This window comes from Adiantum capillus-veneris, chromosome 15 (genome assembly GCF_014529385.1).
Source record: "Adiantum capillus-veneris isolate H3 chromosome 15, ASM1452938v2, whole genome shotgun sequence".
In the NCBI taxonomy this organism is placed as follows: domain Eukaryota; kingdom Viridiplantae; phylum Streptophyta; class Polypodiopsida; order Polypodiales; family Pteridaceae; genus Adiantum; species Adiantum capillus-veneris.
The window spans coordinates 121,727,490-121,752,863 of NC_140945.1; the positions used below are offsets into that span (position 1 = coordinate 121,727,490).

At 39.0% G+C, this 25,374-nt stretch overlaps 1 pseudogene; it reads right to left on the reverse strand.

The window, feature by feature from the left end:
- Positions 1-265: 265 nt before the first annotated feature.
- LOC147441407 (uncharacterized) lies at positions 266-2,450 on the reverse strand (annotated as a pseudogene).
- Positions 2,451-25,374: the final 22,924 nt, after the last annotated feature.

A 25,374-nucleotide genomic window follows, 5' to 3' on the forward strand; every position in this document is an offset into this window, starting at 1 on the left:
ATGATGGGGCTTAGCCATGAACATACCAGCCATAAGCATCACTTCCAAAAAAATCCCAACCATAAGCATCCAGCCGCACTAACGTACATAATAGCAACCATCTCCATATCAAAATCCAACACACGTGCTTAAATTTTTTTTAAAAAATTGCACCATCCAACATCAACTCTCTATCATTACCCCATTCACTCTACAAAAGAGAGAAAACCTTGTTAGTGCCGACACCTTACATCATTCCATCATCAATCAAAATTTTCATCATTGACTACCTTTTAGACTCGCTAAAGATATGCCGGCTAGTCTTTGCTCCGTTTCTCCACAGCATGATAGCATCTTCAAATGCATAAGCTCTTAGGGGTGGCCCTTCAATGGATATGCGCATGAGTGCATCTAGATTCCGAGTGCTCAAATGACTGCGTAGTCTAGTTTTGATCAAATTTTGCACACTAAAACCTCGTTCACATGAAGTTGTACTAACACATTGCAACATAGAAAGTTCAGCAAGTTTCAAAATCATGGGATACTTTTCTCTGGTAGTAGGGTTTCTACCAATAGAGAGCCAAGTATCTTTCAAACTCCTGTCCTTCCACTCATACGGTGCTTGCTCTCTGAAGATCTCAAATTCTCTTTTTGCACAAACCTTGTCAATGAGAGGCTCAATGATCTCTCCTCTCAAAACTTTTGGCTCGCCATAAAAAGCCAAAAGCTTATCAATCATGTCATAACCAAATTGCTTATAGGCAATACCAGATGGAAAAGAAGAAGGAGACAAGGCTTTGAAGCATCCAAGAAGACCCATATCAGGAAACCTCTCATGCAAATTTTCAATTATAAACTGAGAGAACTGCTTTTGAAAGTCTATTGCATTATCCAAATCCTTACCACATATCTCTCTCTTGATCTCAACAGATCTATACATATTACCTCGTATAGATGCACGAAGTGCCGCAAGCTGTCCAATGCGTGGTCCATAGTTTGGAATGATTGGATACTCCAAACGATCAAGAACTGAAGCATTCATATCTACAACAGGTACCTCTATAAATTGTGCAGTGATTAAATGTATTTCAGCTTCAATGAGACCAACCACAACTTTCACATCAACAAAAGTACTTTGAAAGACTTTTGACAAAAGAGCAAGACGTTGTAAAATGTCAGCCATAAAGTGCAAGCTGTACATAAACTGAAAATCTATCACCTTCTCAAACAAGGATGGACTATGTACTTTCAAAAAGACCAACAATGGCTCCAAAGACTCACACACTTTATGAACACATGATGATCGGCTCAACCATGTGACTTTATGTATGCGGCTCATCTGCAACACTATACATCCAAACTCAGTCTCTAATTCTTTCCATTTAGCACTCTTGATGGCACTCTTACTAAATGTTCATGCAATCTCATTAACAATGTGATCAATAGATTGTGCATATTCACTCCCTTTTATAGCGTCAACTAAACATAAACTAGCCTGATGTGCTATGCAATGAATAGAGGTCATAAACAGATTTTCTCGTTTGAAACGAGTTGTCACCCCATTCAAGCAACCAGTCATGGCTGAGGCACCATCTGTGCCTATGCATACCATCTTGTCACGATCTAATTGCATCTCTGCCAAAAAAAAACTTGCACGCTCATGCAAATGGTGGGTTGTACCCTCCTCAACCTCCATCAATCCTAGAAAGACTGTAACAAGCTCTGAATCCTCAATGAAAGATGCATAGACAATTATTGTTGATCTAAACTCACATCGATTGATTCATCTATCATTATGCTATAAAAATTTGAAGCCTTAAGACGTTGCAAGATCTTTCTTAACAAATCCTCGCTAATATAACGCACAAAAGAGCTACATGGCTTATCATTTTGATAAAGATCCTGCATCAAATAAGAACATTCACAAATTTCTAATAAGTCAAGCGTAGATGTAAACTTACTGAATGCCAAGTCCTCTTTTGCCACATGGTAGGCTGCAGCAAACAGTCTCTTGGTACTCACCATAGCCATGTCTACTCGTTTTTGAACCCCATCGTCTATGGTCATCTTGCTTTTCCCGAACATGTAGTGTGCATCTTGATGCGCCCTCATACCTGCATGTTCGGTCAATGCACTATGCTGCATATTGATAGAACCATTCTTACCGAACTCACTCCTTGAATTCTTGACCTGCCTGCAATACTTAAAAAAATTCTAGCACTTAAAGGCTCAAACTCTACCCATTCAAAAGCACCATTACCTCCAGCCCAAGCAGGATTCCATGCAAGCCTACGTATGGCTTTTTGAGAGTCAGAATCTTTATTGTCACTTCCTACCAAACTACTGCTTTCTTGCACTTGCACCTCCTCGATGGAAGAGCCATCTTTCGTACGACGTCTCTTCTTGGTTTTCTTGGAAGGGGGTTGCTTGTTCGTCAAGCGTGGCATCGCCCATAGTGTTCTTTGAGCCATGATAATCTGCACGTAATAGAAGAGCCTTGCAATCAAATACATGAGGCCAAGCTATACAAAATGCACATTGTGCAAAGTTTCTGAACTTTAAAATTACCTTTTGTAGGCTGTTATCTGAGAGAGCAGGCTGCAACACAGCAACTGAGTCTTCAGTAATTCCTGCCGTTGCAACAAGCTTTCAATGGAACTTGGGTTGCAATCAAACAAAGGGTTTGAGTCTAGAGCCTGGACTAACCTGGAGTTTGCACAATAGGCTGGCCGCTGAGTCTGAGGCACCGAGCAACAGGGTTCACCAATGAGACGGGGCTCGGGAGGCGGCACTGCTGTAGGCCATCCAGCTTCCAACTTCGATTCACTGTGGTTCGAAGTTCGAACTTCACAGTCAAAACTCAGCCCTGCTGCCCGCCTTTGAGTCTTGCAGCTCGCTGCCCTCACAGTGTGTACAGGCTCTGCCTACCCTCGTAGTGTGCACAGGCTCGCTGCCCTCGCAGTCCGAACTTCGCACAGGACTTCGCACAGACTTCGTACAGTCCGGACTTCGAAGCAATGCCAACTGTACCGTCTTTGGATTCCACCAATTCGCCAGCCATTACTTCATCAAGTCCGTGAATACGGGCGATTCCCTCTCCCACTTGAAGCACAGTACCGATGTTAACAACTTTCATTTCCGGAACATACCCTTTGATTTGCTTGCGAATGATGCTGCCAATCTCGTCAGGTTGAATGTTTATTACCATTTTTGCCAAAAAGTATTACTGCGAAAAGGAGAGGTAAAAATGAAACCTTTTTCATGATAAGATGGAGGCTGAAAGCTGTGATTACGTGGATTTGTTAGCCACGGATCTGAGCAAGCCGATGTGGTAATCAATCATTCGTAGCTGAAATTCATTAGTTAGACGACCGTTCAAGCTTTCGAAAGCCCTTTCGGAGGCTAGTCGAGAAACTTGCTGTCGAACCTGCTCAATTGCTCGTTGCTTCTCAAAACGAATTGCATAATTTTTACTCTCTTCAAGTTCCCTTAAATCATTGTCAGTTGCATCAACGAGATCTCGTCGTTCCCTATCCATTTTTGTAAGTCCAATAATGCGAATCTCGTCCGCTTTCATTTCCGCTTGTTGCAATCGAAGACGAGCTCTCTGAAGTTTTTCAGTCGCTTCTTTGTGCCGCTCTTCCGCATCTTGAATCGTGTTCAAAATTGTCCTTTCACGATTTTCTAATAAATTGATCAATGAAAGTAGATTATAAATCTTCAATTCTCAAAGATTCACGATCTCTTCCCAAACCGAACATGGATCTTTCAATCCATTCGGCTTTCGTGCCCGCTTATCATGACGAGTTAAGTTAGGAAATCTAAAAGGTGATCATCCTACCCGGGCCTGCTTCTGCCTTTCCGTCTCGACTATCAGGATTCACACCAAATGAGTTCGGATAGAATAACTGAGATTTCTTCGAGAAGTTGTAAATTGGTAGCTCTCCAAAATTTATTTAATTTCTTTTTTGGAAGCCATTTCCTCTAAGTATTTTTTGTTTCATATGGGTTGTCTCTTCGGCAAATTAAGCAAGATTGGAATAAATCAACTCCCATATCCACCTATAATGTCTCCGATAAGGGAAAAGGATAAGTTGAAGCATTCCCGATACGGGCGTTATGTAACGAGATTAATTGTGCATTCTCTCCCACGACTTGAGTTACGCGACAGGGAAAAGAAAACCCGGATTTGCCAAGACTTCAAGACATTCCACTTTAACCATATTAACGAATTTTTGAAAATTGATCAGTGAGAATTGCGGTTTCACCGATTGTGCGGAATGCTCTGGTTCCTGCATAACATTCACTTGCAGGTAATTCGTTGGAGTTTTGCACCTCCTCTAATATCAATTATCAATTCAGGTGCAACTGGGGAAATCAGTTCTTTTACTTAGATAGACGACTCGCACACACCCCCTTTCCGTAATAAAATAATATACCTAGTACCAGGATTAAGTTAATTAGGTTTATCTCAAATATATTAGTATTTAGCCCAATAGTTCCAGCGAGGGTCCAATAACTCGAGGGAGCGATGATCTCACTTAGACTTATCGTATTCTTTTCCCTCCTCGAAGGTTTTACGTTTTGGGCAATTTCTGATCCAGCCTAGCAAGAATTGACACATTAATTATTAATTGGGGAGCGAAGGGAGACAATCACGGAAGAAGCGGGATTTTCTTTTCAAATCATACATTTTGGAAATGACTCGTGGTCTCTCTAACAAAATTTACTGAAAATTTTTTATTTGGTAGGAGGCGGGAGATAAAAAGGCGAGTCAAAAGCTTGGTCAAATAAATGAAGAGACAATTTGCCCCCCCCCCCCCCCCCCGAGGGGAGGGAAGACAATATATCCAATTGATTTTTTTTTATAATTATTTCTTATTCGTCGAGATGGTTTAGGCAGGCGGATTTGCAAATGACGGGGCTGGAGCTACAACTGATCCATAAATTGTCAAAGCTTCCATGAAAGCCGAACTTAACAATAAAGTGCCTCGTATTTTACCTTCTGCTTCTGGCTGTCTTGCTATACCCTCGACCGCCTGACCCGCGGCAGTGCCTTAACCAACACCGGGTCCGATTGAAGCAAGGCCTACAGCTAACCCAGCGGCGATGACGGAAGCGGCAGAAATCAATGGATTCATATTAGTCTCCTCCTATTTAATCTAGGAACTTTAGTCGATTTTGCTTATTCCGTCGAATATGAAGAAAATTGAATTTGGTAGAGGTTAAAAAAAAAATTTAGTAAATTAATTCCACGTAAATATAAATATAGTTGGGACCAATAATGTACTCCAGTTTCCGCATATTTAGTCTATGTTAACTGGAAGCAACGGTTTAGGAAAGAAATATCTACTTCACTTCTACCTAGAGGTCGATCGGGAACATTTCTCGACTAATTTGACTTTTAAATTTAGGTAAAAGCTGGAAAAAATATTTTTGGATATTCGGTATTAATAACAATCACTTGTCAAAGCACGTCTCCCCTATACCCAACGACAGTAAAATGGAATAGCTTTACCTGATAAAATATATCATGGGATAAACACAATTAGGATTTAGCATTAACGGCTTGAACGAGAAATGGAAAAACAATGTATATTCCCCCCCCCCCCGCGCGCTCAAAATTCTCGCAAAACATTTGCGACCGGCACCGAAACTCATTACCTCTTTTTTATTTACCTATTTATTCATTGAATACTTAAAACAATTTGATTTAATCTATATGTAGGCGGTGGATATGTGTGAGGGAGAGAACCATCCCTTTTTTTGGGGGGGGGGATACTAAAAGTGACGAAAGAGAAGGAGGGAAAAACGCGAGTATAATTTCATAATGTAGTTTTATGATACCACATAAACGGCTTTTTCTCGCTATAGTGATCCGCCAGCTCTCTATTCAGTGCTATGCATGGTTCTTTGGTAACTTCTAGTTTGATTAGAGAAACTACTGAGAATGAGTCTGCCAATGCAGGTTATAAGTTTGGTCAAGAAGAAGAAACTTACAACATTGTAGCTACTCACGGCTACTTCGGTCGTTTGATCTTCCAATATGCTAGCTTCAACAATTCTCGTTCTCTACACTTCTTCTTAGCTGCTTGGCCCGTGGTAGGTATCTGGTTCACCGCCTTAGGCATCAGTACTATGGCATTCAACTTGAATGGTTTTAACTTCAACCAATCCGTGGTTGACAGCCAAGGTCGCGTTATAAACACCTGGGCTGACATCATAAACCGCGCCAACCTAGGTATGGAAGTCATGCATGAACGTAACGCTCATAACTTCCCCTTAGACTTAGCCTCTGTCGACGCCCCTTCTATAAACGGATAATATCCGTCTGGTTAGGCAGCACAGCTGGATACCAAACCCTTCAATTTAAGAAGATATAGTTTGGTATCCAATGAAAAGGAAAAGGTAAGGTCCGTACGGTGGAGCAAAAAGGGAGAGGATAACGCACTGTCACAATATCACGGTCATCAGTTTCCCATCTCGAATTGAGAAGAACGAAGAATTGGAATATCCTTTCGGGATTTCCTAATTGAAAAGAGTTACTAATTTGATTCGCTGAATTCTTGTAACCTTTCAATCTTTTGGGTAGAAGGAGTTGGGAGTACATTCCTCATTTTGCAGATTCTATGTTGTCTTGTTAGATACATGCAGTTAATATGGATGTGTATCATCCAAATAAGCTATCTAGCTTAACAGATGGATCTGGTTCACATTTGGGGAGCCCCTTAACAAAAGCAAGTGGCATCATTGAGTAATTAGTCTTAATAAATGTCGAAGTAGAAACATTTCGTCCTTCAGAAAGAACCGGAGGTTACTGAATTCCGCAAAAGCAATTCTGGTACTCGAGTCACCCGTTGCTTCCTACCACATCGCTTCGGGCGTAATTTCACCATAAGATCTAATCTAAGGACCGAAAATTTCTCATTGTTAAATACCTCCCCATTAGGCATCATCAATTTATGATGCCACCCGTTCAGTGCATTCTCAAAATGGGATTGAGTTAAATGGACTAAAACTTATCTCGAGTAATTAGCGGACTAGTTCCTCGAACTAAGCTAAGGACTCAATCGATCTTCTTTCTTTAGCCGCATACATTACATCAACTGTAATTTTCAAAATATTGTTTTGTCTTGCAAAAACCTCGGTATTTTTTTTTACTTTTCCCCTCACAAAACCAGGGATTCTCTTTGGTTCCGACTCAGCTTCGAGGGTCCAATCAATAGATTTTCCACCTATAGATAGGGACTTGGTGCTTATCCCCTTGGTTTCGTGTCCTCCAAACACGTCTGATGAGTGATCTTCCATACCCAGATTGAATGAATTGTATATTAGATCTGATATTTGATTCGTTCCCTCGTAACCCATAAAGGGTCGATATCCTGAAGGAAAATTCTGAATATGAACTGGTGAAGAAATAACCCCACACGGGATGTCAATACGTTTGCCGATATGACGCTCCATTTGAGTTCCAAATATAACAGAGGGCTCAATACGAGCTATCGTATCCCCAACTTCAGTATGATCTTGTGTAATTATTACTTCATCACACAAACCCTGAACCTGCTCATTAAACCGTCCCGTGTCATGCTTGCCATACGTGCCTGAACAACTTACACGAATTCCCATCTCTCCGGAGAGTATCTTGGTAATCGAGGCGGCGTGAGTTGCATCGCCGGAAACCACTACTTCTTTTCCAGCTAAATTTTGGCAATCGATAGATTTGGAAAACCAAGCTGCTTGAGAAAAAAATTTAGTTTGATTTTCAACATATCGATCGTAATGAAGTTTCTTTCCCAGTAATATAGTAGCCCAGAAATTCATAAGTTTTTCCACCTGCATTACGAAGTCGGCTGTATTTGAAATACCTATCGAAGTTGTTGATATATAAGGCATTCCATATTCTTTCTCCAAGAAACTTGCTGCCATCAAACCTATCTCCCGGTAAGGGACTATATTAAACCAAGCTCTTGGCAAATCCTTGAGATTATTAAGAAACTCTCCTTCTAGGATTATTTGATTAATTGAAACCCCCGATTCTCCAGGTAGACGTTTCAACTCGCGACAGTCATGTTGATTGTGAAAACCTAGGGTGAGAATTCCTATAATATTGGCTGAAGGAACATCTGTCAAGGACCGGTTAAAAATACCTTCCTTGCGGGCCCTATCTAAATAATATCGAACTATTTGTTCCAAAGTTTTATCCGAAGCTTGAACCTCGTTAACTCGGTAGTGATTGACATCAGCGAGAATTACGTCGGACTCAGAATACAGGGAAGCTCTATCCACAAAATTTTATAAATCTTCTTGTAGGATACTAGAGTACACGTAGGTGTCAATACAATTAATTCAGGGCATTATTCCTCACCTTTTCGGCTTATATTACTTACAACCTTATCCCGGGATCCACGTGCTAACACGTGGCGATCCACTACACTAGCAGTTACTGGGGTAAAATCTCTTTCCCTTTCCGGCATGGAACGCATTACGTTAAAGTAATCATCTCCTAAAGGGGCATGCATTATAGCATGTACGTTTTTGAAGGAACTGGCTACCCGTAGGGTACCGATGTGAGCGGGTCCCGCGTACATCCGATGAGCTAATTTCATAGGTTTACTTTCACTATTTCGTTGCTTCGTATCCCAAAAAAATCTATTGCTACATGTGGCTTATCATCATAATATGAACTGGAAGATTAATCAAAGGAGTTACTTTTCATTTCGTTACTTCTCGGTACGTGGAAGCGCAATTCAACACCCTCTTCTTCTTCTCAAAACTGGGACGGAAGGATTCGAACCTCCGAGTGACGGGACCAAAACCCGTTGCCTTACCGCTTGGCCACGCCCCACAAATGATTATTGCAACCAATATCTCACACATCGTCTTTACTGTCAACCGTTTCCCCCAACTTAACGACTCAACCTCCTAGGAAAAAGCAACTGAATAGGTGAATTGAATTTGATAGGAATTGCCGGTATTTGGCGAAAGAAAACTAATTGGAAGCCTATTTAGGAGAGATTTGGTTTAACTAAGAATTGAATCTCCTGATACTTACCTCATTCAGATGCAGAAATCTATGATAATACGTAATCCTATTTATGTACGTGAACAAAAAAATATAGATGTCCGACAAGTTGCCCAATCAAACAATAAAGTATAACAACATAGACATGCTAATAGAAAATCACATGTTCCATAACTGGAGAGTAGACATGACAGTCTCGTATAGTATTTATCTAGAAAATTCTCTTCACTTTGGCGATGCCCTTTTGGCCAAGTTACCCGAAGCTTATGCCATTTTCGATCCAATTGTAGACGTAATGCCGGTAATTCCGGTGTTCTTTCTCCTCCTAGCTTTTGTTTGGCAAGCCGTAGTTAGTTTTCGATAATACCCAAAAGATCGGTTGAATCCAGATTCTGTTGATTCTCAACACTTCTCCAATAGCTCTCACAAACGGGGTATAGGTTGGAAAGAAGAAAGTGTGGGGAAGAGGGGTTTGGATTTCACATAGAAGATTAATGCATATAGAGATGCATGAAAAGAAAGAAAATGTAGATTTTGAGCGAGTAAAAATTTTTCTTTCCTTTTATTTTATCACCTTTAGTTGTAGACATGGAGTTACATCATGCTTACCCTCAAACTATTTGTTTATGCAGTGGTCATATTTTTTGTCTCGCTTTTTGTATTTGGATTTTTATCAAATGATCCCAGACGAAACCCTGGTCGTAAAGATTGAAGGAGAAGTAGTGTTTCACTTCATTTTTATCGATGGCAAAAATTAGATACTACATCAATTTAGCCAATTGAGTAATAAGGGAGAGAGAGGGATTCGAACCCTTGGTAGATAAAAATTGTACAACGGATTAGCAATCCGACACTTTAAACCCCTCGGCCATCTCTCCTAAATACTTGGGGTGCCTCCGGCCTCACTCAATTTTAACACTAATTTAGTGTGTAAGTCTATAATAACAAAGTATTAATGTAGGAATATAAACTTAATTAAACATGGGAGTCAAATTTTGTACAATCTTTGAAAGAAGAGAAGAAAAAAAACTTTTCTTTCACAACAAAGTTGTGAAAAGATGTCGGACCCCCCTCTTGCTTATCTATTTACGGATGCAACGTAAAAGTGGTAATAAAAAGTAGATTTTTGAGAATATCTTCCCAAATAGGGATTTTTGCTGGAAATCGATGTTTCCCATCCCAACCGGATTTGAGTTGTCTAAGCCACTTCTCCTTTTTCCAAATCAAATTGAATTGAATAGCAATAATTATTGCTAAATATTTTACCTGAGATACGGGTAGACTTTGGGAGTGGTTGAATAGCTACCTTGTCACATGGAGTTGATATCATACTTTTTTTTTTCTTTCTCTGTTCCCCTTCTTCACTCAGTAAGGATAGAGAAATAAAGGATAAATAAATAGATTTGATTGATTACCAGCCTCGCTTCAGTTTGTAGGAACTTACATTCAGCGATCGTTGCTAAATACGTACTATCTGATGCTGATTTTGACAAATAGTTTCATCCCAGTCCCAACGAGAAGGGAAAGTAATTAAAGAGGTTGAGTTTTATAACCCTCGGAGGGAGGAAACCCAGCTAGATATTTTGGCTATCACTACCTTGTGCGGAAGCGGCGTCAAATTAACAGAAACTGTTCGCAATATTTTCAGACGGGCAACTTTAAAAATTACTTGAACGCAGTAAAGACAAATTTCCGAAATAAGAGTTAAAATTTGAAACGCTATGATAATTGGGGAGAATCTAACAGATTTAGTTTGCAAATATTTTCAGATGTTTTTGTATTATCCCTCTCTTTTTCCTGTACTATACCTTTATGTGGTATTCGTTATCCTGTCGAGAAGCAGAATATTTAGGACAAATTATTGGTTTTTCCTCAAGACCTATTTAAATGGAAACTTCCTTGGGAAGATTTTTCGGAATGCAGTGGAAGGGTGGAACGGGGAAGGCAAAAGTGGAAGATAATTAATCCCGTCGAATGGAAAAATTAATCTAGAAACAAATTCTCTCTCTCTCTCTCTTTCCTTTCCGGAACTAAAATTGGATTTGGGAATTTGCAAATATATTCCTATTTAATTATTAATAAGTGCGCCTCTTTTAGGCAAGGAATCTGTTTGACAATTTGTCAAACAAAAAAAAAATCCTTCCTAAATTGAATTTCAACAGATGTTTTCCTAGCCAGATTAGTAAGTATGCCCCATATTGAAAGATACTTACTAATCTCACCTCTCATCTTGCGTAATACCAATTTTACTTTTGGTATAAATGATACTAACAAATACAAGTAACTTGAATTGTATGGAAATTCCGACTACAAATGATTTGTAGATATTATAGACGGAATTGCTTTCTTTTTTTTTTGAGGAATTTTTGCATCAGACATACCAATGCTTGGGAGTTATCGCGACGAAAGTCAATTACGGATCTCCTGCTAAATCTGGTCCTTTACATAAGAACGGGGAGTTTAATATTAACAAGAATTGTTTTTTACACCCACTTCTTATTTTGTCTGAGGAGAATTTTTATTTGACAGATGGCAAACGCCGATCACATGGTGCAGACGCCAACTTGGTTTTTGGGGCCTGGAGTACGGTGGCAGTCAAACGTTTAATTGGTAGCGTACGTGACCCTAATCTAAATTTTTTGAAAATTTACGATTCAGTGTCTGTTCGAAACTTAACCGACGGATTAGAAGTGGATTTGTATCTTCACCCGCTTTTGGAAATGATATATCTCATATTAGGCATAGCCCTCTTTCCTAAAATCAGAGCTGAAACAAGTAGTAAGTCAAAGATGTTGCAGTCTATTCATTCGATGTTTTTATTTCTGGAAGATAGATTTTCAAAATCTAATCATATTTTAGAAGCGGATTTGCCACATAATCTTCATCTAGAAACTTCAATTCGATTGTTCCGACGACAAATTAAAGATGTTTCATTTCTGCATCTGCTAAGAATAGTTTTTCGTAAAAGAAAAATATTTTGTGGAAAAACTTTTTATTCCCCTGGGGGGGGGGGGCCAAGACGGAAGTGTTGACATCCCAGTTCGAAATTTCTACATCTTCGAGATCGATTCACTTCTACTGATCCCCTGGAAACAGGTATATAAATTCCGAGTCAATTATTTATCCCCTATAGATAGTTGTAATATCATTCAGAAAGAGATATATGCTTCTGCATATAAATTCAAATGGAACAAAGTGAGTATTGATTACTACTTTAGCGGAAGTTTGTGGATTCATTACGGAGGATGGAGAAACAAATTTCTTATAGCCTCCGAGGGAACTCACTATTTTGTGAAAAAAATGCTTTACTATCTTTGGATACTTCTAAAATATCATTTTCACTATCGGATCAAATCTAATGAACCCTGGATAAGAAAATTATTACCCACTAGCTGCGTCTCATCCCCGGGTTATACACTACTAGCGCGACTGGTATCAAAAAATGTTCGTATTGAAACCGTGACAGATTTGTATATCAGTATTTTGGGTGAAAAAAAGTTTTATCCTAAAATTCCAAATTCAATAATAATTACTACCTTGGCAAAACAAAGATTTTGTGACTTCACTGGACGTCCGATTGGTAAATCGGCTTGGGTTACTTCTACAGATGATAAAATAATTGATGGATATGTCCAACTTTGGCAAGTTTTTTCCTTGTATTATGGTGCCTCGATGAATCAGTATAGATTGCGCAGATTGATATTTCTATTGCAGATGTCATGTGATAGTACGTTAGCTGGTAAACATAGAAGTACAATACGTCTCTTGAGATGTAAATCTAATGTAGAGGCGCTCAATCAAATTTTGGCATCTAGAAAGTTTGAATTGTCTAGTAGTCGGAGGGTTTGGCGTTCATATTCAATACGGTCTGTCTTAGTACAATTCACCGTATTAGATATGGGGCTCTAAGAGATTTAGGAATTGCTACTTCTTGCAAATTTTTAAAATTGCTACCAAATAAATTCATTAGTTAGAAATTTTTATTCCATTGCTTTCGTTTCTACGAATGAGTACGTAGATATGTAAGTATCCAACTTGTTTGTTAATTACTTCCCAAGAGAAAAAGATGGGGAAGGAAAGATAAAAAAAAATAATAATAACCCAACGTCAAATATTACTTCGATTTTTATCACGAATGATATTAACTTATTTTTAGCAAAATTAACTTATACCTCCGCCAAATTGACAATTTTACCAGAAATTATCTTGATTCTAGGCTTAGCCGCAGTAGTTGTAATTGACTTATTGAGTAAAGGAAAAAACACATTTTTGCTTTACAAAATCTCCATGGTAACCCTTTTAGCTAGTGCAGTTATCTTGTTATGGCAGTGGGGATTTTTTATCGCTTATGAACGTTCTCACGCTAGAGATTTTGGGAATATTTTCAGATTTTTTTTACTCATTTGCTCGTCATTATCTATTTCTTCGTCGGTTGATTATATACTTTGTTCAAAAATGTCTTTAGCTGAATTTTTATTGTTTAAATTAGCTGCAGGTTTGGGGGGTATGGTTCTCAGTTGTGCAAATGATTTGGTAACTATTTACGTGTCCCTGGAATTCTTAGCCTTATCTTCCTGCTTTTTATCTGGATATACCAAACGGGACATGAGATCGAATGAAGCAACTACGAAATTCCTGTCGATGAGTGGAGCGAGTTCCTCCCCCCTATTATATGGTTTCTCTTCGTTATATGGACCTTCTGGCGGACAGCTTCAGCTTGACAAAATAGTTGACGGAATTATATTCAATCGATATGGTTCTATAATTTATCTATCTGCTGCGTTTACTACAGCCGGAACAGCATTCAAATTGTCTCTCTTTCCATTTCACCAGTGGACGCCTGATGTATATGAAGGAGCGTGATTTGTTTAGATCCGGGAAGTTCTCTATTTGTTATAGGTAACTAAACAATTAACAAATTAACTCCCTCTGCATCCCGCGAGCATGTGGGAACATCTATCAATTCCCCAAATTTGGTTATTGTGTGAACAATTGGCTCCTGCTACATCATAAATCCTAACAGTTTGACAAATATCGTGTAGCAAAACGGAGCTAGTTCGCGGATTTTGATAAATCGGTGGCCCAATTTATATTCCTCCGTATGTATCAAATAGACTTCTTTTTTTTGCGAAGTTCGTTCATCAAGGGTAGATTCGTTTCAAATAAATGTCAAATATCTGACTCCCCTACACCAGTCGTTGCTTTTTCTCCATTACCTCCAAAGTAGCAGCTCCAGCTTCATTTACAAGACTCTTCGGTCTAATTTTCCCATACTTCTCTAATGAGTGGCATGTCGCGGTGGGATTATTAGCTACCTTTAGCATGATATTGGGAAATTTAATTGCCGTTACTCAGAGAAGCGTAAAACGTATGCTAGCTTATCCTTCTATAAGCCAAATTGGATATATCATGATTGGGGTACTTTTTGCAGACTCAGGGAACGGTTACGCAAGTATGATAACTTATACGTTTATCTATATACTCATGAATTTGGGAACTTTTGCTCGTATCACCCCATTTGGTTTACGAACCGGAACTGATAATATCAGGGATTATGCGGGATTATACATGAAGGATCCTGTTCTAACATTTTCTTCGGTTTTACGTTCACCATCCCTAGGGGGTATGCCTCCACCATCCGGTTTTTTTGGTAAACTCTATCTCTTTTGGCATGGATGGAAAGCTGGTTTGTACTCATCAGTTCCGGTGGCGCTCGTCACAAGTGTCATTTCCATCTATTACTATCCAAAAATAATTAAATCAATGTTCACCGGGAAGAGTGGGAGGAGCGATACACCCCTAAATTCTAGACAAAATTCATTAGTTTCTCTATCGATTTCGATTTCGAAAAATTCTCTTGAAATAGCTATGATCATTCGTGCGCTAGCATCAACCCTATCGGGTATTCATAGATCCTATTATCGAGATCACACGGAATACCTTCTTTTAGACCCACTTCAAATTATAGTACGAAACCTCCTTTTCTTTCTTTTCTCTCTTCTTTTCCCTTTTTCTTTCTTCTTTTTTTTTTCCTCAAATGAATTAAAAGCTGGTTCGGCTGTCCCAACTAGTTCGTCTGTGCAATTTACGAAATAGTTCTATCTTCTTCGGTAATTGATCCTGGCATTCTCATATCTAGCTTGTCTTCTTGCACCCAGAATCACTTGCTAGGAAAATGATCCCTCGTCTATTTCGGAGAAGATAGAAGTATTTCCGCGCAGTGCACAGTTGGAGTTGCGCAGTAACAACCCACGCCGTTACATCCAGCCGAGTATTTAGGCGAAGGGGGAATACCCCCCCTTTTTTTGTGTATTCATATGGCATCATTTTCTCAATATTGGTGAAAAGACTTGCCTGTGAGACAAGCGTGGGCTTGTCAGGTCATGAGAAAAAGAGGCCTCTGTACGAGGAAGGAATCAAACATTGAGAGATGATTGATTGCGGGAGGGACTAGATTTGAACCCTTGGCCATAGTCAGTATGAACTGGAACCTTACCACTACCCGGGGAATCGATGGAATAATTAAAAAGGTTTGTGGATTTTGTTTCAATCTTAGTGGAGTCTCCCAGTTAGCAGTTATTAAATCCAACAAAAAAGGAATGAAAATCCGGTTTAGGAGTTGACAGGACTAGAGAGATATTGGTACAATTGAATCGGTTCACAGAACTCCCTCACGTTCCTTTGCTTCGAAACGAGGGTAGGCACACCAGACACAAAATTGAGTGATGCGTAATACGGACGGAGGTTCGAATCCTCGCAAGGCGTCCGAAACAAAAGTCGTCTTGCATTTCCGGAATAAGTCTCCCGACCCCTTGCTTTCCACCAAGAGAAAGCAAAAAGAACCCGGGCGGGAAAGTTTGATTTGGTCAATCTTCTTGCCCCTCCGAACTAAGTGGCGACGAAACCGATCTTCGTATCGAGATGCGGGTGGGTCCTGTTGCTTCGATGTCCCCCGAAGCTAAATCTATCAAAAGAAAAGGAAATCCTCGCAGTATCGAGTCTCGACTCTTGCTGCTCGTAGACTCGCAATCTCAAACAGGCACGACTCACACCAAACCCCCCCGCCCCCCAATGCCGCCCCCGCCCCCCAATTTTGGAAATTACAGGCAGGACTCGCGAGTCCGGGTCCCGGGACTTCAAGTTTTTAGAATTGCAGCTTACTCACAGAAAAATTCAGAATCAGTCTGAGTCGACTTTTGAAATTAGAAATTAGAAAAGTAATGTTAAAATTAAAAAGCTAAAAGATAGCCTCTCTGGCATGTGATCCTTTTTCAGACTCCAGAGGCCAGGGCCCATAGGCTCAGAGCCCAGGTTAGGAACTTAGTATTTATTTTATAGAAATTAGTAGATAGTATTTATTTTTATAGAAATTAGTAGTATATACTATATAGTTAAAACTTATAAATATTATACCTACTAAACTATCATCATTCCTTGAAAATAAAGACATCCATTTTTTCAAGCCTTTAAATCAAAGGTGTCTTCAGTCCAGCCCTTGAAAATAAAGGAATTAGGATTTTTTTGACCGATTTTGTCCAAGGGAAGGTTCTCACGAGAACCGGTTTTCAAGAATTTGAGCCGGTTAAAATACACTGGACCCCGGTTTTTTTCGGACACTGCAGTTCCTCTTTGAGGTCCACTTGCTCTACCTCCCCTTTTCAAATAAAAATAACTTTTACTTTTGTGTGTGATCACAACATGATGTTGTTAGATTTCTTGTAGTTACAAATTACCCCCTCCCATGTGGGGGGTACCTAACCTCTCTCTCTCTCTCTCTCTCTCTCTCTCTCTCTCTCTCTCTCTCTCTCTCTCTCTCTGCCCTGTCACGTGCACGCCAAGCGACTCTGTCATGTAGTGAGCTCGGGCCTTCAGCCTTGCGATGCGTGCCTGCAAGGGGTGCCAATTTCCGCAATCAACTGTGCATGCAGCCTTGCAGATCCCGCCTCGTGCTGCACACTACCGTCAGGCCCTGCAGATCCGAACTTGCTAGTCAGCTCTCGCCAGGCCCCCGTCAACGCCGCAGGTAAGGTAAGGTCTTTGTTTTTGTAAATTTCAATCTAAAAATAACCAAAAAACAATCTCATAAAAATTTAAAAAAGAGACTAACAATTTTTTAAAAAAAAGAAAAATCAAATAAAAATTCACAAAAAGGAATAAAAAAGAATTAAAAGAAAAGAAAATTCTAAAAAAATAAAAAGTCCACAAAAAAATATCACAAAAATAGTAAAAACATCAAAAAATTCCAAAAAGAATAAAAAATTTAAAAAATCCAATTTTGTTTTTCTAAAGAATTAAAAAATCATTAAAAAATTACAAAAAATATAAAAAAGAAAACATTAAAAAAATCCACAAAAAAATAAAAAAACTCGTAAAAAATCAAATCTGGTCAGAAAAAAATCACTAAAAAAAAGTAAAAAACTCAAAAAGGTCACAGCAAATTCACAAACAAGTTCAAAATTGGCTGGAAAAATTCACAATAAATCATAGAATTCATAAAATCATCAGAGATTTCATAAAAATTTAAAAAATTCACAAAAAAACTAGAAAATTACCAGAAAAATTTCTAAAAATCAAACTTTTCCAAAAAAATCATAAAAATACTGAAAAAATAGAAAATTCAAAATTTTACAAAAAAATTTAAGAAAAATAAAAAGAGAGTAATCATAAGCGCAAAAATAGCAAGAAAGAGTAGAAATAGCCAGAACGAGCCTAAAAAAAGGTAGAATTAGGAAAAATGGCACCGTCAAAAAAAATCACACACGAAGAAATGAAAAGCCAAAAAAAAAAAGCCGGGAAGTAGTGTATCGCACACCAAGCAAACACTGCAAACCGAGCACACCGTGCAAAGTGAAGCAGAAAAACAATCGAAAAAAGAGAGAAATCGACCAACTTGAAGCAGTTGAGCGGCAGACAAATTTTCAAATTGTGCATGCTAGAAATTGGCTAGTGTGAGTAATTGCATTGTAAATTAGCTTCCAATTGGATGAACAGGCACAACTTACATGTGCTTGAAGATTAGGCTAGTACGAGTAGCATAAATTCTGCTAATCAATACCAGAATCTGACAATTGACAGATTTTACAGAACCAGTCGACATGGACTCAAATCGAGCCGAGAATTCAAGTACAGCAGAGCAAGCTAGTAGCAGTAGCAACACATGCACAACTGCAATAGAGAAAATTTTACAGTTATATGGATACGATGGAGATAAGGTCTTATACACAGATACAAAAGACCATAGATAATTGATGAGCGGTAAAAGCAACACAGGAGCCAAGATCCTATTAATCAGAGTAAAGCCAGATTCAAGAAACTCCCAGATGTTCACAGACTTCAGTGGAGACAGGTATTGCAACCTCAAAGATGAAGTGCATATAGAAGTGTAGAAAATTGATCCAAGTGTTTATCTAGAAATCTGCACAAGCCAGCAAAGCATACATTTGGTGCATATGCAATGAGGGTCATTATACATGGATTACAGTGGTCAGATCTATAGTCGAGAACGAGAATTGCAAGATCCAACAGATCAGCCAATAGAAGCCAATCTAATTGGAGAACCAAGCCAAAGACGGTACAAAGGTCAAGATGGAGCAGTCTACAGCTTGATGCTTAGTGTTTTGAAGCACAGAAACAGAAACTTCTTAGCTAGAGCCTGACATGACAGAACCAAATGAAATACCACCAGTCATGGCATATATTCTCAGATTGTGGAAAAAAAGGTGGACATTTTGTTGAAGATTGTCCAAGAAATCCAGCCAATAGGGACACATCAACCGCCAAGCAAGGCACAGAGCAAATTGGAAATGCGAATCTAGATGTGAGTGCATTTAACTTGTCACTTTTAATGCAATCGAATGATTTTGCATTATCATTAGAAGCACAATTCAAAACATTGCAAGTTCAAAATCAGCATAAAGATGCACAAGCACGTAAAAAGGTTAAAATTGATCCTTTGAACAACAAATTCTTGCATGAATTTAGTAAAGGTGTCGAGATATCACCAAAGGTTGAAATGATTGTTAAATTTGTAAACGATTCTGTATTCAATTCCACAAGTGTCCAATCATTCACGAATCTAAGGGACACATCAAGCAGAATGATGTTAGCTTTGTATGGTACACATAATTCATATGCACACTATGTAGACCAAAAAGGTCAACTATACAAAAAGGATCAATCAGTGTTTGAACGGCCCACATATTAGCTCATAAAAGTACGTCCAATGATAGATTAGAAAGGATGGTTCATTTTAGAGGAAAGAATCTATTATAGTCCATCCTCTCTAGAGCTGAAGGATATTAACCGAGTGAACCTAGAAATTTGTTCAGAGACAAACTCTCCTCCATCGGAAATCAAGCTTCGATGTTGTGATCAAACGAACATATACTTTGACCAAAACAGTCATAGATATAAACGAGAGTCTAGCATCTATGATGCATTGGGTTCTGAAACCACAGAAGCTCATATCATAGGAGACCCATGGGATAGACAATATCAGGGCAAAGATAATGCTATCTACAGCTTGACTTGGGAAATAATTTTTCATGTTTCAAGGAGATACATAGGAAACTATGCAGAAGGTTTATAGATGCCAAATATCAACAATGCTATCCAAAGTGTACCTTCACAGTTCCAAAAGGTGAGACTAAACCAGAGCCAAATAATGTTGACTCTTACAATGAAGCATGCTATAGTGATCACCCTAGGAAGGGGGGAGCTACAAATCCATCAAAATTAGGTCTTATACCAGGAAATGCTACACCAGTTAGAAGCCCTAGAGTTTCTAGCCAATAGACCCCTTCAAAGCAGAAACCATTGAAAGATCATATGGTTGTTGGAAGTTTCCAATTGACCCAAGTTCCATCAGAGTCTGCAGACAAATGCTTATATGAAGATCATCAGGGACAAAATTTTCAACTGATCTCCACAAGTCATAATCAAAAGCCGACAAAGCTAATAGTGCTCAAACAGTTACATGTGGTCAAGCTCACATATGCATATCAGGATGCACATGTTAACAAATAGCAGCAAGATCATGACCTTGTACAAACCCCTATGGATGGTACGACTAAAGTCAAATACTATCTGAAGATGATGCAAAGCCTCAAGCTGCCAGAACAGGTGACAGAAAAGTCAAAGTCGATAGAAGCTAAAGTCAAGAAAGCTACGCAAAGGTCACCACCGAAATCTCCTCCAAAGAGATAGATTCTGCCAGAAAGTACAGTGGATCTATTAAGATCAAGAGTTACCTAGATGCAGGAGGACAATGCTTAACAATTGCAAAAAAATACAGTATTACAACCAATGGAGTCAACATCAATTGAAGCAGGTGGTCAAAGCAACGAAAATGCAAATAAAGTTCAACCGAAGGATGTTGCCATAGCAAAATCATTCAATTTAGACACGAATCTTGAGACGAGCAAGTGCAACATTGTTGGTGAAAATAAAGAAAAGCTGTCAAGAGAAGTAAAGCTAGATTTTCAACTAGACAAGAACCTCATGTCCTTTTGCACTTGGAAAAAATGTAGCCAACAACAACTAGAAGATGCTCCTGAATTTGTGAGCATATCTAGAAACAAACGAGCAGAATGTTGTGGAATCATCTCCACCACCATTGAAGTAAGTTCACAGATCATCATAGCTCAATTCTATGTGATCACAACAAAAAATATGCCAGACGACGTCATATTAGGAATGCCAATGGCCCAAAAGATGTCAGAGATACAAAATTCAAACATAACAGAGTCATCACAAAAAAACAAAGAATGAAGATCAAGACTGGTCACCCGCGGATGATAGCACAAAGTCCTCAAGCACAGTTAAAATGGAGACTTATATCAAAGCAGATATTATTGAATATGGTTTATCTCCATCGAACAGAACTTCAGAAGAGCTTAAAGAAAATCAGGCAATAGCAAGTGCAGATCAAACATAGAAAAGAGCAACCATGGAAGCTATTGAGCAGAGAATGCCATCAAAGCCAAAAGTTAAGAAGAACAAGGTTACAGATAACCAGGAAGCAATAGGAAGTCCAAAGATCCAGACATTGTCACTTGAATCAGCTAATGCAAGTCAGATTGGAAAACAGAGTCTCAAGTTACCCTCCATAGAGACACAATTAGATCAAGATGAGACCATGGCAAAAGCAGGACAAAGATCTTCAGTAGAACCAACAATGAGAATAGTTGTAGTTCTTAGCAATACAAAAGGAGCAAGTGTCAGATGCAATGCTCTACTGGATAAAGAAGCAAATTGCAATATGATTGCATACAACGTCCATAGTATTCTAGAGATTACTCAAGGCAAGCCACATAATAGAGACATCATGGGTAAGGCTACATGTCAAGAAGAAATGGTTGCTACCCTTAGCATCCAACAACATGAAGAGCAAGTAAAATTTCAAGTGAAGCCTTCAAAGGAAATGCTTGCATATGTCATCCCTTGGACATCAGTGTGGTTAGACCAACACAAGACCTACAAAGAAGATAAAATGCTAATACTCTCTTTTCCAAGAGGCATCCAACAGCATTTACATGTATCATTAATGTTAGATTTAGTGTTGCAAAAGTCACAGGAATCAAAGACAAATCTTAGAGACAAAGGTAAAGACAAAGTGGAACTTCCACCGACTAGCAAAGAAGGTGTGACAACATATGCCTCTACATCAAAGAACCCTCATGGATCAGCTTCTTTAAGCACGTGAGGCTTTCAAAACATCAAGCCCATTGTTGACCCAATTGAAAACTTTAAGGAGTCACCCAAAAAAGCAAAGATATATCAGCCAAAGTACTCAATAAAGCAAAGGAAATTCAAGTAGGTGTTTGTTCAGAGCAGTTTAGTCAAAGTCAATGATGTGGTTTGGATTAAAGACAAGAAATCAACACAGAAAAACAAACGCATGGGATGGATAGCATCATAATGGAGCTTAAAAAAATAGGAGTACTATGAAGGTAAAAGACAGATATGGGTACCAAAATCTTAGGTAAGGGCATATGATGTAGCATCAAGACCCTCCCAGGAAAAAAGGCCCACAAGGTATCAACCTCGACAATATTCCGGGATACCTAAGAAGCAGGTAATAGAACATCATTGAAAGATGTTGAAGTCTACCACAACTCTCAAGAGGATACAGAAAAAATACGGATCTCAAAGGACCTTCCTCTTGGACAAGGATTCTACAGAGGCTATACAAAGATTTGGCTACCAGTCAACCACAAACCAAGTGCAACTACACCTGACCTGCATGAAGATCTCTAGAACTTAACAAGACCTAAAGCAAAGCAAAGTCAACAATGGAGATACAAAGGTTATCAAGAGATTTGGATTCCTAAGTCTTCCAATGCTCCTAGTCAACTCCTATAAACAGGCCCAATTGGAGAATCAAACAGATAATGGAGTCTTCACAGTCAAAGAAGGACAACCCAAACAATGAGAATACAGATTTGAAGAAGCTAAAACAGGTATGGCAAAAGAAACCTTCAATGCCAACTTGGTCCTTCACTAATCCTCTTTTTGAGGATTCAATCTTACTTTTACCTAAAGAAATGTTTGTAGTACGCACAAGAATGTAAAAAGTCAAGTCGCTAGGGTGCAAAAAACACTCTTTGGCATAGTCAAAGTCAGGCTGCTGAGCTAGAAAATGAGCAAAACATTAGTCCCAAAGCTTCAAGTCATATTAAACTATGTGCTAAGAGTCATAGTTATTAGGATTACGCTCAAGCTGTGAGAGTTGAGCATATCTAAAGTCATGTTGCTCATGCTGGATGAGATGAGCATAAGAGTCGAAGTCTATTAACTTACAAATGGTGGAGTGTCGTAGAGTCCAACACTCACGCACAGTGCACAGCAAGATGGGAGCACATATCCTCATCAACGAAAACCATTCTTAAATGGGTGCCAGCTTGCAAAGCCATGTCATATGCTTTTATAGCTACACCATCTTTTTGAATAACCCCTCAAAATCTTTCTTGCACAGCATATTGTTTCCCATGCATTTTTGTGTATGCATAAATAGGATGTCCCATCATTGGACATATGCATTAGACACTCTTTTTTGCTTCCACCTATGCACCTTGAGTAGACTACAACAGTAAACTAATGTTCCATCATGCTATCCTCTCATATTTGCTTCCCTTTTTAATTCCATATCTATTAGCAAATAATCCCTCAACTTGAAGTACTTTATTATATATTTCCCATGCTATAAGTACTCCAATAATGCATGTATCCCAAAGGCACTTTTTTTCCACTGGGTTTTTTTCCTTTGGTCATCCAGGTATTAGACCCTAATTTAGAACCTCATCATTCCACTTCCTTGGGACATACTTTTCATAAATAAACAACACCCTCATCATTATGCTGTTACAATGGACAAATACAACATCGTCTCTTACATCAGACATATGTGGATCAACCACAATGCTGCAACAAATTGAACCTCATCAACAGATTCAACGACAATTGAAGAAATCAGCCCATCAACACCCAATCAAAACCTTCCACAGCCTCCACGGAAACTTTTCAACAGTGCTCGAAGACGGGCACTAAAATCAGAAGGGGGGAATGTTAATAACTGAGTCAACATCAGTTAATAGAAGCTGCTAAAGACCAAAGACATACGGATGCATGTCGAGCATGAATACAAAGAAGCAGTAAAGATTGGAGTTACAGATTTTTCACGTTTTCCCAAAAAGGTCACGTATTGTAAAGTCCCAATTTATTCAAGCCATTGTAATATTTTAATGTGTTACCGACCAAAGAAAAGCAAATTATCACTAGGCAGATATAAGAAGCTGAGTCCAAGGTATTGTGGACCATTCGAGATCATTAAAGTTGTGAGTGACCTGGCCTACAAGCTAAAGTTACCTACAAACTTAAAGGTTCATGATGTATTCCACGTCAGCTTACTCAAACCTTACATCCCTAATCTTGATCAATTCTTGGACTCAGATCAGATAGTCATGCCAACACAAGGAGTTCTTGAGCTCCAACCGGACTATGTACTCGAAACAAGGGAAAGGAAGTTACGCAACAGAACAATCACAGAGCATCTAGTCAAGTGGAAGGATTACCCTGAAGAAGATGTAACTTGGGAGGACGAACCAACACTCATAAAATATTATCCAAACACATTCTTGAGATAAGGACATCTCAAATTCTTCACGTTGGGGAGGTTGTAAGGTCTCTGACCCCGACCCAAAAAGAGCACCATTGTACCATAGAATAAACATAATGGAAAAAGTTACTATGTTTAGCAAATTTCCGAATTCTATCAGTGCCATGATGTTTAGAATGTTTTAAAGCTTTGAAATGTGAATTAAAATAACTTTTGTAAAAAAATTCCAAAATAGTAAGTTTTTGGTCACCCGATCTGTCCAATTTCAACCGTCTCGAAAAACTGCACCCGTACCCCGAATTTGAAAAAATGCATTTTCGGACCCCAGGGGCGGCCAAATATGGTAGGTACTCGGACCAGTACACCTTAGTTAGAGCTTATTATAACAATTTATGGCATTAAATTCCGACTCGTATGGCCTGTTTTAGCCTAAAATCATTTTTTCCTAAAGTTGTGCGGGGAGGCACTGGGGCTCGAGGCTGTGTGGGAACAGGTTCCAGGCCACTCAGAGCCTGCTTTAGCAGCTAGGGGGTGCCCTCTTGCCTTGTGGGAGTTCTAGGAGAGTTTCCAAGCTTGAGAGTGAGTGTGAGAGCCAGTTCGACCAGCTAACTGGACACTTGGTAGGGGGGTAACTAGACTTGCCATGCATGATATGAGTGCTCACTCAGATGCAAAGAGCAATTCTGGTTGATTTTCAGCTTGGAGGAGCCTGATTAAGAGTGTGCACACACACACACACACACACACACACACACACACACACACATGCTCACACACCCACTCAGTACACACACACACACTCTTACACACACACCTTGGGGAGGTGCTGCCAGCACACATAGTTTTTGGAGAAGAAGCAAAGGAGGGAAGTGCTGCCGGATTCTCGTCTTGAGAACTCCATTGGATCAAAAAATCGAGAGGATTTCAGTCCCTAATCACAGTAATCATGATTTAATTTATGCTCGCTTGTAAAACTCTTCATCATTCTCTCAATTCCTCTAATTTCACCATATCAATATTCTATTAAATAATCATCATACAATAGCTAATTATGCAGCCACTAATCTCTCCTAATTATAGATTAATGCATGATTAGCAGAGAAATCTCCCTCTAGGCAGCATAGTAATTAATTGTCAAGGTGGTAATGATGTAGATTTGGTCAAATTCATTCTATTACCTCACAATATTGGTGTAACTAAGTTAAATTCAATTTAATCATAGATTAAGATGTAATTAAGGAAAAATTAATCTGTC